Raw genomic sequence first — 11,702 nt, 5'->3', positions numbered from 1 at the left:
AGAGCAGTTGTGTTGTTCTACTAAAAAAATGAAAATGATAATGTACAGGATACAAATTCATTCTATTCAAAAAATGAAAATGACATTGTATAAGGAAAAAAAATTGGTACCGGAGTTCAAACATGCGACGTCATGGACTCCTCACTTTATAATGCATGTTATGCCAACGCTTCTTTATTATGATCTTGCACTATAAGGGCTATATATACCCGAAACTAGTTTTGGCTGCTATTTTGCCCCTTCCATTGAATGGATGGATGTGTATCTAAACCAGTTTTTTTATTGGAGGCAATTACGAATACAGAAAGGAAGGAAAACTAATTTACTACTCTATTATCTAAAATGCAATTATATATATATTGACTATTCTATTAATAAGGGTCCTATCTCCCCACCCCGTGTCCCCCACCACCGCATCCAGCGGCGAGGCGATATTGGAGGATCTCGGAGCGCCCTACCAGCCGCCGCCGCGCCCTTGAGCACCAGCGCCATGCGCCTTCTCCCGGACGGCTGCTTGCCCGCTCCCTTCAAGCCCCAGCCGCCGCGCTCCTGTCAAGCCCCGGCCGCCGTGCTCGGTCACCGCAAGGACCGGCCGCCATGCCTCGCCGGCCAACATCGGAGCAGCCAGCCTCGACAGGTGACAGCATATCCTCATCCAGGCTCGCCCTGGCCGGAGCCTACTGCGTCGACCCATCACATTGATCATCCCGCCTAATCCCACCAGCGTACTCGCCGGCGTAGCTTTCCCCACAGGTCTATTCCTCCTACCCCATTTGATCCATGTGTGTGTCAGCTAATGGTATTACGATTTTTTCATAGTCAGATAATGATCAAGCTTTTACTGAATTTTGTCAAAAATAAGGTTTGCTACGGCCTGATAAGGATCTATTGTTTAACTGAATTGTGGATGTTTTCTTTTCCATGGATGCTCTTTATATTACTACAATATATGTTGTCCGATTCAGGCCATATTCTTCTGTACGTTTCAAAGTGGCAACTTCAGAAATTATTCAATGAGTTGACCTTCATTTTTTTGAATTATATTAATCTCATGTGTAAAAGTTAGCGGATGACCCAAAATCTAAAGTTAACTGTGCTCTGCCTGGCTAGCTAAGCAGACGAGCCAGAAACAACCTTTCTTGTAATTTGAATGTGCATGAATTACCTTTTGGTGCCATCTGATATTTCTGAATGTTTTTTTATACTGGCAGCCTTGAATATGTGTGAATGTTCTTGACGCTAGTACGGTTCAATCTTCTCCTTCTACCATTTAATTTGATAGCGTGAACTCCTTGCTCTTTTATTGCTCTCTTTTCAACAGTGTAATAGTAATTGCAAGGAGAGAGACACTACTGGATACAGGGACACAAGTCAGAGCACAAGTACAGTGTACTTGCAGCATTGGCTGAACCAATGACCAAGCAAAAAAATAAGAAAAACAGGGGAGAAAGAAAGGAGTCTCGGAACTAAACAGGTTAGATGAGCTCATCGCTGTTCAATTCCCATGGGCTGATTCTTATTAGTTCTTAACTGCAAAAGATTGACAGATGACATCAACCTGAGTGAGCTTAGTTGTAAAACTGGATCTGAACCGTAATTAATCTGAAACTAAGCCAATTGCAGAAGTTGTGAGGTTGCTCGTAAGCTTTACAACAGTATCAATTTCGTTCTGTTCGGATTTACGGTTTGCAAACTACGACCAAAACACTGATGCTGTACTCGATTTTCTAATTAGAGCAGATTACGGTTTAACCTTTTTTTAGCTATTTCGAGTCTCAATTACAGTATGCTTACAACATTGAAGTTATAGAAAATTTCCTGCGATATTTTTAGTACTATCATTTGCTATATCTGGGTAAGCAGACTTAAAAGTACAAAAATAACAGCGATGAATCAGAAGTTAAGCAGAAAAAATTGAGAAGCAAAGTTTGGTCCATTACTTAGTTTTCCTTCGGGCTTAGCGACAACTAGTATGATCTTTACTTTCCATATATATAGTGTAAATTCTTAAGCAAGGTTTCCTCATGATCACACGTTTGAATGAACATGACAACTTATGTACACATTTATTAGACACCAAACCTTCATAGTAACTTGTTGGAAACTTCTTCACATCGAACCTTCATAATAACTTGTTGGAAGCATCATCACATCATATATCGTGCTAGCCTAAATCTTAAATAATACGTACATCAATGTAGATTCACTCGCTTTAATTCCATCTTGCTCATATCATGTGTATGTCAGTGTGCACTTTAAGTATAATAAATAATTGACTAATCACCTGCAGATTGATTCACATTTTTTGTCCTCCACTCTTTTACTCTCATACTAATTAATCTAGATCATGCTTTCTCTGTTCACTGCCTTCTTATTGGAATTAGTGCTGACTTGTATAAGTCAATGTTGATTCACTACCTTCCTTTTGTTTGACTTGTTTGATCCATGTACTTGAAGGTTCAGCCATGCCAAAAACACAAATCCAAGAGATCTGCTTCATCAGCACGGATCCGAGATCTAGAAGAAAGAATTGAACAAAAGGATAGAGAGGGATGCAAATGACAAGTAGCTATGGTATTTTTTCTTTGTGTTCTTGCTTTTTCTTATTTTTCGGTTTTATGTGCACGGTGCACTCATGATAGTGAATTGAAAACACAATTGCGTTACTGACTTGTTGTCTTGTTGGTGAAGCTTTGCTGCTTTTCAAGATTGATAAATGAAATCTAGCTCTTGGTTATGCATGTTATTTGACTATTAGAACTTATTGTTGAGTTCACCGTTTCATTTGCTCATCCACATGCTTTCCTAGACATTTAATAATGTACTTCTCATTTCAGATTCAAAATTTGATATACTATAAACTTCTTAGCAAAACCCTTATACTTTTTTGTCTTATCTGTTTTCATCTAATGATCATGTCTCGTCTTTTTTTATCCAATGATTATGCAATGATGTTCCTTTATAGGCATCAAGAGGAGTTAGCCGCGAGACTTGTAGCACAAGAGACAACACTTGAAGAGATGGGGATGAAGTAGCAAGAAAAGTAGTGTAATGAGCCAGCAAGACAAGAATGAAGCTTGGGAAAAGAAGCAACGTGATGAAATGCCATCCTTTTGTGATGAAAGATTGGTGCTGAATCAAACACTGCAATCAATCAGGACAACACTTTTGTGCTCTTTAGTTATCTAAATATTACTTTTCAACAAGTATATTGTCATGATTGTCAAACTTGTGAATCGCTGTTATGTTTTACTGTCATCGTTATTTGGAAGATTATTTGGCAGATATAATTGAATTTACAATATGATTTGTCTTTCGTTTCAATTTATAGTGTCATCTTCCTCAATGTGATATGAATTAAATACTTATTGGGATATGCATTTGGAATATATTTGATTGGTAAGCCATCATAATTTAAATTTAAATAAAATATATCATAATGAGATAAAAGTCAGTGACTTTGCTTCGTCATTGAATATGGTAGACTACGCCATACTTGGACCTGACATGTGACATTAATCGCTCGTCACAGGAATACCAAGTCGATGACATACTAGAAAATGTCACCGAAGGTCCATTTTTGGTGACGTTTGGTTCATGGGTTGTCACTAGGAGTAATCTGTGACGGGGATTCCGTGACGATGCTTGTGACGCCCATAAAATGTCACTAGGGTGTAATTTGTGACGTTATTGGCTATTCGATGACAAGTTTTGGCCCGTCATAATATGCCCGATCTCTTGTAGTGCATGCAAAGTTCTAAGGGTTAAGATATGATTTCACATCAAAAAGTTCTAAGGCGAAGCAAACTTCGCTAATAAATATGAACAAGGCCTACTATAGCATAGCAGGTAAGGAGTTAGATTAACTCAAGTATTGGTGACTAATATACCTATTATTTCATTTCAGAGAAAGCCTGAAACACAAATGGCATGCATATATATACCAAGGACAAGCAAACTTAGCTAATAAATATGAACAAGGTCTACTATAGCATAGCAGGCAAGTATTGGTGACAAATAGACCTATATTAAGAGTAAACAGAACTAGCTCGGAAAACAACTCTATATTAAGAGTATCATGTGTGAATGTGATATAGTAAAAAATTGCGTGCTATGTACATCAAGTTAAAAGGCACAAGTTATACAGTAGCCTCAAGCAGAGCAAGTGTACAACAAGTTGATAAAAGAATGCCCAGTCATGGCATTTGATTTCACAAGAGAAGAATGTGTAAGGTGCAATGTTGTGTACACTTTGTAATTCTATAATAATTTGTAGTGCATTGTGGCTAGAAGCCAGAGTACACTTGAAGCTACAAACTATGCAACAAGCCTGAAACTCCAACAACAAGAAGCAGAATTGAGTTCCTAGCCATCAGACAAGACTGGAACTCCCAGCATTTGCCTCTCAAATTTTTATATAAAGTGAAAATTCCCAGCAGGGTAGATAGACATATGCTATTGTTTAGAATTGCATGATAAATTGCGAGAAGTCTTCGAATACAGAGTCTTATGCAAAGTTATTACAATCAACATGATGTTGTCAAGGTCATCCAAGTACTTGCCCTTTTAGATGCATATATAGCTATATGTAGGAGAATAATAGAGTACTAGCCGCACCTGCTAGATGTATTTCAGAATGAGAGGTCAAAAATAGGTAAAAATACTGATGCAAGCTATGCTCTACAACAAGTGCAGAGCAGCTACACAAGAAAAATACAAGCCCACTGATACTAGTTGTGCACTTGTTTCTTTCGTTCACCACTTATCTGATCTGTAGTGAAAGCGAAAGCACGGCCAAAAGAAGTTAAAAAATGTTATGAGTTGTAAGAGGATAGAGATGCCAGTGGATCTGAGAACAATATCAGATTAGGTTGTTGAAGACGTTGATGACGATGTTGTCGTTGGTGACGGCGTCGATCTACGGCCCCGGGAACTGCATGTTGATCAGGATCCCCTGCACCGCCGCCAGCATCAGCCCAAGAACAGAGCAAGAGGAAGAGTGCAATGCGCGCGCGTGCTGCCGACCTGTCCTACCTGCAGAGACAGAGACGGGGTGAGAGGGAGGGGGAGATTGATCCACCTGTAGTACTAGGAGTACACAACAACTAGTAGCAGAACTAGCAAGAAATAACCAAATTGAGTGTACACCAATATCATATGAATCCGCAACACAATCAAGCAACAGATTGGTAGAAGAACAGCTGCTGCATAAACCGTGAACTACAGGAGGAGAAATAACCCTTTTCATGAGTATACTAAGCACTATTATGGGTTACAGCTAGTTGACAAGTAACACCGTGTAGACCATGATGTGAGTATACTAAGCACTCATATGAGTATTACCAAGGACTTCCATGACATTATTACCCCAAAGACATACTGGAAATATGTTCAGGTCCGAATGTCAGACAAAAATAAATACATAGCAGGCAGCAGCAAACCAGTTGTTTGAGGACCCCCAAGACATACATGTAATAGCAATTCCAGCGTAAAAGTATCAAGATGAACTGTTCTTTTACAAAGGTTAGCTCAGTACACTGGAAATTACCTTCGGGGGCTTGAAGGGGTAATCCGGTGGGAAATGAATGTTCACCAAAAATAGACCACCTGTGAACGGGCTGTCCGAGGGCCCCATGATTGTTGCCTGCCAGTGGAACATGTCCTCACCTACAGGACCTGTGTCCAAATAAACAGAAAGTATACAGTATTACACAACAGTCAGACAAACACATTCGTACCAAGCAAGTCAAGTATTGAGTAAGAAACAAGTCTCATTTGATGGGATCAAACAGCTTCTAGATTTAATTATGTGTGAACAAGTTCAAAATTAAGCAAATCCACCAACTAATCACATCAATTGCTTATGCACCTAAAACATTTACTAGGAAGTGGGAACATTTTGAACCTAAAATTCTTCTCCCTTACTGGATCAGGTGACCAGAAGCTATGCAAACTAATTTAGTGGAAACCAAATAGACACATCATCCCACACATTTCCTGCTAGAGATTCGTGGGAGCTGCACTCACCAGCCTGCCCCTGCTGAAGGTGAAGTCCTCGATTCCGTGGCCACTGAAGAAATCCGCCACCTCCTGCAGCACCGGCGGCTTGTCCAGGTCAAACTCGTGCATGCATCCAGAACACCTACTAACCACGCAGAAGAAGAGTCAGCTCACACGCACGCACGTACCGAAGTGGTACACAGTATCTTGTTGAATCGAAGGAATCAAAGCGGAGAGAACCGAACTGTTGGAGAGACGAGATCGACGAATCACTCACGTGGCGGAGGTCGGCCTTGAGGGGCACCACGGCCTCCGGGGACGACGAGGCCGTCGTCGTCACCGCGGAGGAAGTCACCCGCGAGGCCAGCAAGCTTGGCCTGGACGTGCTTAACCTTGGAGAGGATCTCCCGCGGCCGCCATCGCTGCTGCTGCTGCTGGATCCGAGATTCGAGGATTGGGGATCGGGAGACGAAACCCTAGCTGCAGCGGAGGAGGAAGAAGAGCTAGGAGCGGGAGCGAGGTTCAGGTGCAGCGCGAGGGAAGGAGGACGCCGTCGATGACAGAAAGGAAGGAGGGCGCCGCCGGTGACAGCGCGAGGGAAGGAGGGCGCCACGTGAGGGGTGAGGGAGAGGCCGATCTGGATCGGGGACAGAGAGAGGGAGGCGGTGGGCGGAAGGAAGGGAGGAGAAGTGAGAGAGAGGTAGGGTTTGGTGCGGCGGGTTTTTTCCTTTTCTTTGCATGGACGGATGGATGGACGTTGGATTGCTAGCAATGGATGGTAGGATGTTTGCCATCTCATCGATCCGTGCCACAAACGGTTCCACCAATCACAATGTAGTACGCACTTTGACGATTTTATAACCATCTAAATTGGTCGTAATCGATTAAATAATATGCTAAATCATGTCAGCTATTTTATAACATCATAGAATTAGAAAAACAAATAAGAACAATAGCATTGTGTCACATGTGCGACTTGTTTTTCAGAAAAATAACAAACCAGGAATAATACAAATATCTTTAAAAATTGATCTCAAAAATGAATTTTTTTTTTGCAAAGAAAAACATTTTATACCTTTGGACTATCGAAAATGGTATATATTTTTTGAAGCACCTACCAATATTTGTTGCAAAATGGTACCACTCTATTTTTCAATAATATTAGACCATATTTTAGCTACAATTGACCAAATGCTTGTGTCTCAATAGCTGTATATCCACCTCTCGTCAAATTGACAAATTTTCGACGATTTAGCTGGAAGTGGATCAAATTTGTTCAAATTGTCACATATTGTGCAGAAGGGTGCATCTTGGAATAGCAAACACTGTTGCCTAAGAAATTTTTCATTTTCTTTGGATGAAAAAACTATTTTCCATTTTTCGAGTGCCCAAAAGGAGGTTTTTTTGTGAAGGACCTCCCAAATATTTGTTGCAAAATTGGACCAAATCATTTTTTCTAAAATACTAGGCCATATTTAATGCACAATTGAAAAAATGGTTGGGTGTCAAAAGTTTTGATCCACCTCTCGTGAAAAAGACAAATTCTCGCCGATTCAGTTGGAAGCGGGTCAAATTTGAACTGCAGCTGCCTCATAACTTGCTATTTATTTTTTCCAAAAATCATTTCTAGGTACATAAGTACCTATTTAATCAGAGAAACACCAAAAAAATTCCAAGATTCAACCACTAGCTAGGAACAGTCATTCCCGCCGTTTTGACCGCATTTTGAAACGGGCATAAAAAATTCAAAAAACTGGGAAACCTTCGCATTGTGTCATTATATGTGGCCAAGTTCCCAGGAAAAATAACAAACTTGTAATACGGCAATTATTTTAAAAAAGTGTTCTCAGAAACGAGCTATCACGTGTGGAGATCAATGGCTTTCAAGCCAAATGATCAATCTTATGGCAACATTCATGGCATAGTTTGTTCAAATGATCTCATATTGTGCACAAGGGTGCATATTGGAATGGCAAACAATGTTGCCTAAGGAAGTTTTCATTTTCTTTGGACAAAAAAACCATTTTCCATTTTTCGAGTGCCCAAAAGGAGGTTTTTTTGTGAAGGACCTCCCAAATATTTGTTGCAAAATTGGACCAAATCATTTTTCTAAAATACTAGGCCATATTTAATGCACAATTGACAAAATGGTTGGGTGTCAAAAGTTTTGATCCACCTTTGGTGAAAAAGACAAATTCCCGCCGATTCAGTTGGAAGCGGGTCAAATTTGAACTGCAGTTGGCTCATAGTTTGCTATTTATTTTTTCCAAAAATCATTTCTAGGTACATAAGTACCTATTTAATCAGAGAAACACAAAAAAAATTTCAAGATTCAACCACTAGCTAGGAACGGTCATTCTCGCCATTTTGACCGCATTTTTAAACGGGCATAAAAAATTCAAAAAAAATCAAAAAATTGGGAAACCTTCGCATTGTGTCATTATATGTGGCCAAGTTTCCTGAAAAAAAAATAAACTTGTAATACGGTAATCATTTTAAAAAAGTGTTCTCAGAAACGAGCTATCACGTGTGGAGATCAATGGCTTTCAAGCCAAATGATCAATCTTATGGCCACATTCATGGCATAGTTTGTTCAAATGATCTCATATTGTGCACAAGGGTGCATATTGGAATGTCAAACAATGTTGCCTAAGGAAGTTTTCATTTTCTTTGGACGAAAAAACCATTTTCCATTTTTCGAGTGCCCAAAAGGAGGATTTTTTGTGAAGGACCTCCCAAATATTTGATGCAAAATTGGACCAAATCATTTTTCTAAAATACTAGGCCATATTTAATGCACAGTTGAAAAAATGGTTGGGTGTCAAAAGTTTTGATCCACCTCTGTGAAAAAGACAAATTCCCGCCGATTTAGTTGGAAGCGGGTCAAATTTGAACTGCAGCTGCCTCATAGCTTGCTATTTATTTTTTCCAAAAATAATTTCTAGGTACATAAGTACCTATTTAATCAGAGAAACACCAAAAAAATTCCAAGATTCAACCACTGGCTAGGAACGGTCATTCCCGCCGTTTTGACCGCATTTCGAAACGTGCATAAAAATTCAAAAAATTGGGAAACCTTCATGTTGTGTCATTATATGTGGCCAAGTTCCCAGGAAAAATAACAAACTTGTAATACGGCAATTATTTTTAAAAAGTGTTCTCAGAAACGAGCTATCACGTGTGCAGATCAATGGCTTTCAAGCCAAATGATCAATCTTATGGCCACATTCATGGCATAGTTTGTTCAAATGATCTCATATTGTGCACAAGGGTGCATATTGGAATGGCAAACAATGTTGCCTAAGGAAGTTTTCATTTTCTTTGGACGAAAAAACCATTTTCCATTTTTCGAGTGCCCAAAAGAAGGTTTTTTTGTGAAGGACCTCCCAAATATTTGTTGCAAAATTGGACCAAATCATTTTTCTAAAAAACTAGGCCATATTTAATGCACAATTGACAAAATGGTTGGGTGTCAAAAATTTTGATCCACCTTTGGTGAAAAAGACAAATTCCCGCCGATTTAGTTGGAAGCGGGTCAAATTTGAACTGCACCTGCCTCATAGTTTGCTATTTATTTTTTCCAAAAATCATTTGTAGGTACATAATTACCTATTTAATCAGAGAAACACCAAAAAAAATTCCAAGATTCAACCACTAGCTAGGAACGGTCATTCCCGCCGTTTTGACCGCATTTTGAAACGGGCATAAAAAATTCAAAAAAATTCAAAAAATTGGGAAACCTTCGCATTGTGTCATTATATGTGGCCAAGTTCCCAGGAAAAATAACAAACTTGTAATACGGCAATTATTTAAAAAAATGTTCTCAGAAACGAGCTATCACGTGTGGAGATCAACGACTTTCAAGCCAAATGATCAATCTTATGGCCACATTCATGGCATAGTTTGTTCAGATGATCTCATATTGTGCACAAGGGAGCATATTGGAATGGCAAACTATGTTGCCTAAGGAAGTTTTCACTTTCTTTGGATGAAAAAACCATTTTCCATTTTTCGAGTGCCCAAAAGGAGGGTTTTTTTGTGAAGGACCTCCCAAATATTTGTTGCAAAATTGGACCAAATCATTTTTCTAAAATACTAGGCCATATTTAATGCACAATTGACAAAATGGTTGGGTGTCAAAAGTTTTGATCCACCTCTGGTGAAAAAGACAAATTCCCACCGATTCAGTTGGAAGCGGGTCAAATTTGAACTGCAGCTGCCTCATAGTTTGCTATTTATTTTTTCCAAAAATTATTTCTAGGTAAATAAGTATCTATTTAATCAGAAATACATGGTTTGATGGCGAGACATCGAGGTTTGGACGGTGGCTGAGGGCCCCAACTCTAGAGCGCGTAAGCTCGCATGTCCGCCGCGTGGTCACCGTGTGACCGTGGAGTTGCCATGTGTTCTGGGTGGCCTAGGCATGTCTAGTGGGTTGGGCACTCTCCAGGTAGGTGCTAGGAAGAAAATCACAACATAAGATTCTCACGAGGAGACCGATCGATGCTCAAACATGAATAAGCAGCCAAGTGTTTGATTTGCGGTACGGGAAATACACATGGCTAATGGGCATGAGTTTTGGCTGAGGATGATTAGTTACTAAGAAGACCGTCTTCACAAATTTTCACCTCAAAAGGAGGAGCCTAGGTGGTACTTGCTTTGCAAAGTACCACACTGGACATAAATACAAATGTTGAAGCTGGGCTCAAAATAATGAATGGATTGAGCTGGCATTTGGTGGAGGATGGTTATTTGGGCATAGGAAAGCACTATAGAAAATGGATACCATTTGGACATGCCAAAGTGGTACTTCCTTCACAAAGTGCTGCTCTGAACAGAATAGGAAAATGAATATTTTTGAATTATTTTTGAACTAGGCAAGGAATGTTTTTAACATATTTGATGAATATATGATCCAAAATATTTATGAGAATTTTTTGGGAATTTTTGGAATAACAGAAATATAGGTTGCTTCACAACCTGGGGCAAAAACTGCCACATGGACATGACACATAGGCAAAACTGATGAGATGGCGCCTAGTCATCACAACCCACCATAATCTACAAGGCTATGACCATCTATATTGGTCATTAATAACTAGAAATAAGGCAGCGGACTAGCACTGTTTGCTTTGTGACCATTTCGTGTAAGGAAATTATGACCTTTCTGACCAAAATGGTCGCAATGGTTTAGGGTTTGGAGCCCCCCGAACAGTTTTTGACCAATTGGTCTGAAATGGTCATAGATCTATGACCAATTCTTCCAGGGTCACTGACAGAAGGTCACTAGTTGACATATTTCTTGTAGTGCAGGCTGGCTCCTCACCAACCTGCGCCCCCCGGTAGGTAGCGCCTCCCAGTACCACCCCGGCGGAGCCCAGTCCCGGACATGGCCCGTCTGGTCAAGCATTTGTCGTCCTCCACCGACTCGACGACGAGGATGCGGGATAGGCATCGTCCACGTCGATGCAGGAAAAATTGCTTTAACTAAAAAAATAGCAACAAGTTCTTACTAACTAGTTCTATTAATTCAATTAGTTCTTACTAAAAATAAACTTACTATAAATAAAAATAAACTAGTACCTAATTAGTACCTAGTTCTTACTAACTACTCCCTCCGTTCCGATTTACTCGTCGTGGTTTTAGTTCAAATTTGAACTAAAACCATGACGAGTAAATCGGAACGGAGGGAGTAATTAGTA

At 39.8% G+C, this 11,702-nt stretch overlaps 1 long non-coding RNA gene across 2 annotated transcripts; it reads left to right on the top strand.

Annotated features, from left to right (window-relative positions):
- The first annotated feature begins 391 nt into the window (after positions 1-391).
- Positions 392-3,071, top strand: LOC123162665 (uncharacterized). 2 transcript variants are annotated; one of them, XR_006481405.1, is made up of 4 exons: positions 392-753; positions 1,322-1,474; positions 2,458-2,574; positions 2,966-3,071. It is a non-coding gene; the product is annotated as an uncharacterized lncRNA (long non-coding RNA). The 2 variants fall into 2 exon arrangements; XR_006481404.1 differs by having other exon boundaries at positions 392-1,474.
- Positions 3,072-11,702: the final 8,631 nt, after the last annotated feature.

Source organism: Triticum aestivum, chromosome 7B (assembly GCF_018294505.1).
Source record: "Triticum aestivum cultivar Chinese Spring chromosome 7B, IWGSC CS RefSeq v2.1, whole genome shotgun sequence".
Lineage (NCBI taxonomy): Eukaryota > Viridiplantae > Streptophyta > Magnoliopsida > Poales > Poaceae > Triticum > Triticum aestivum.
This window is presented reverse-complemented; position numbering and strand designations above follow the sequence as displayed.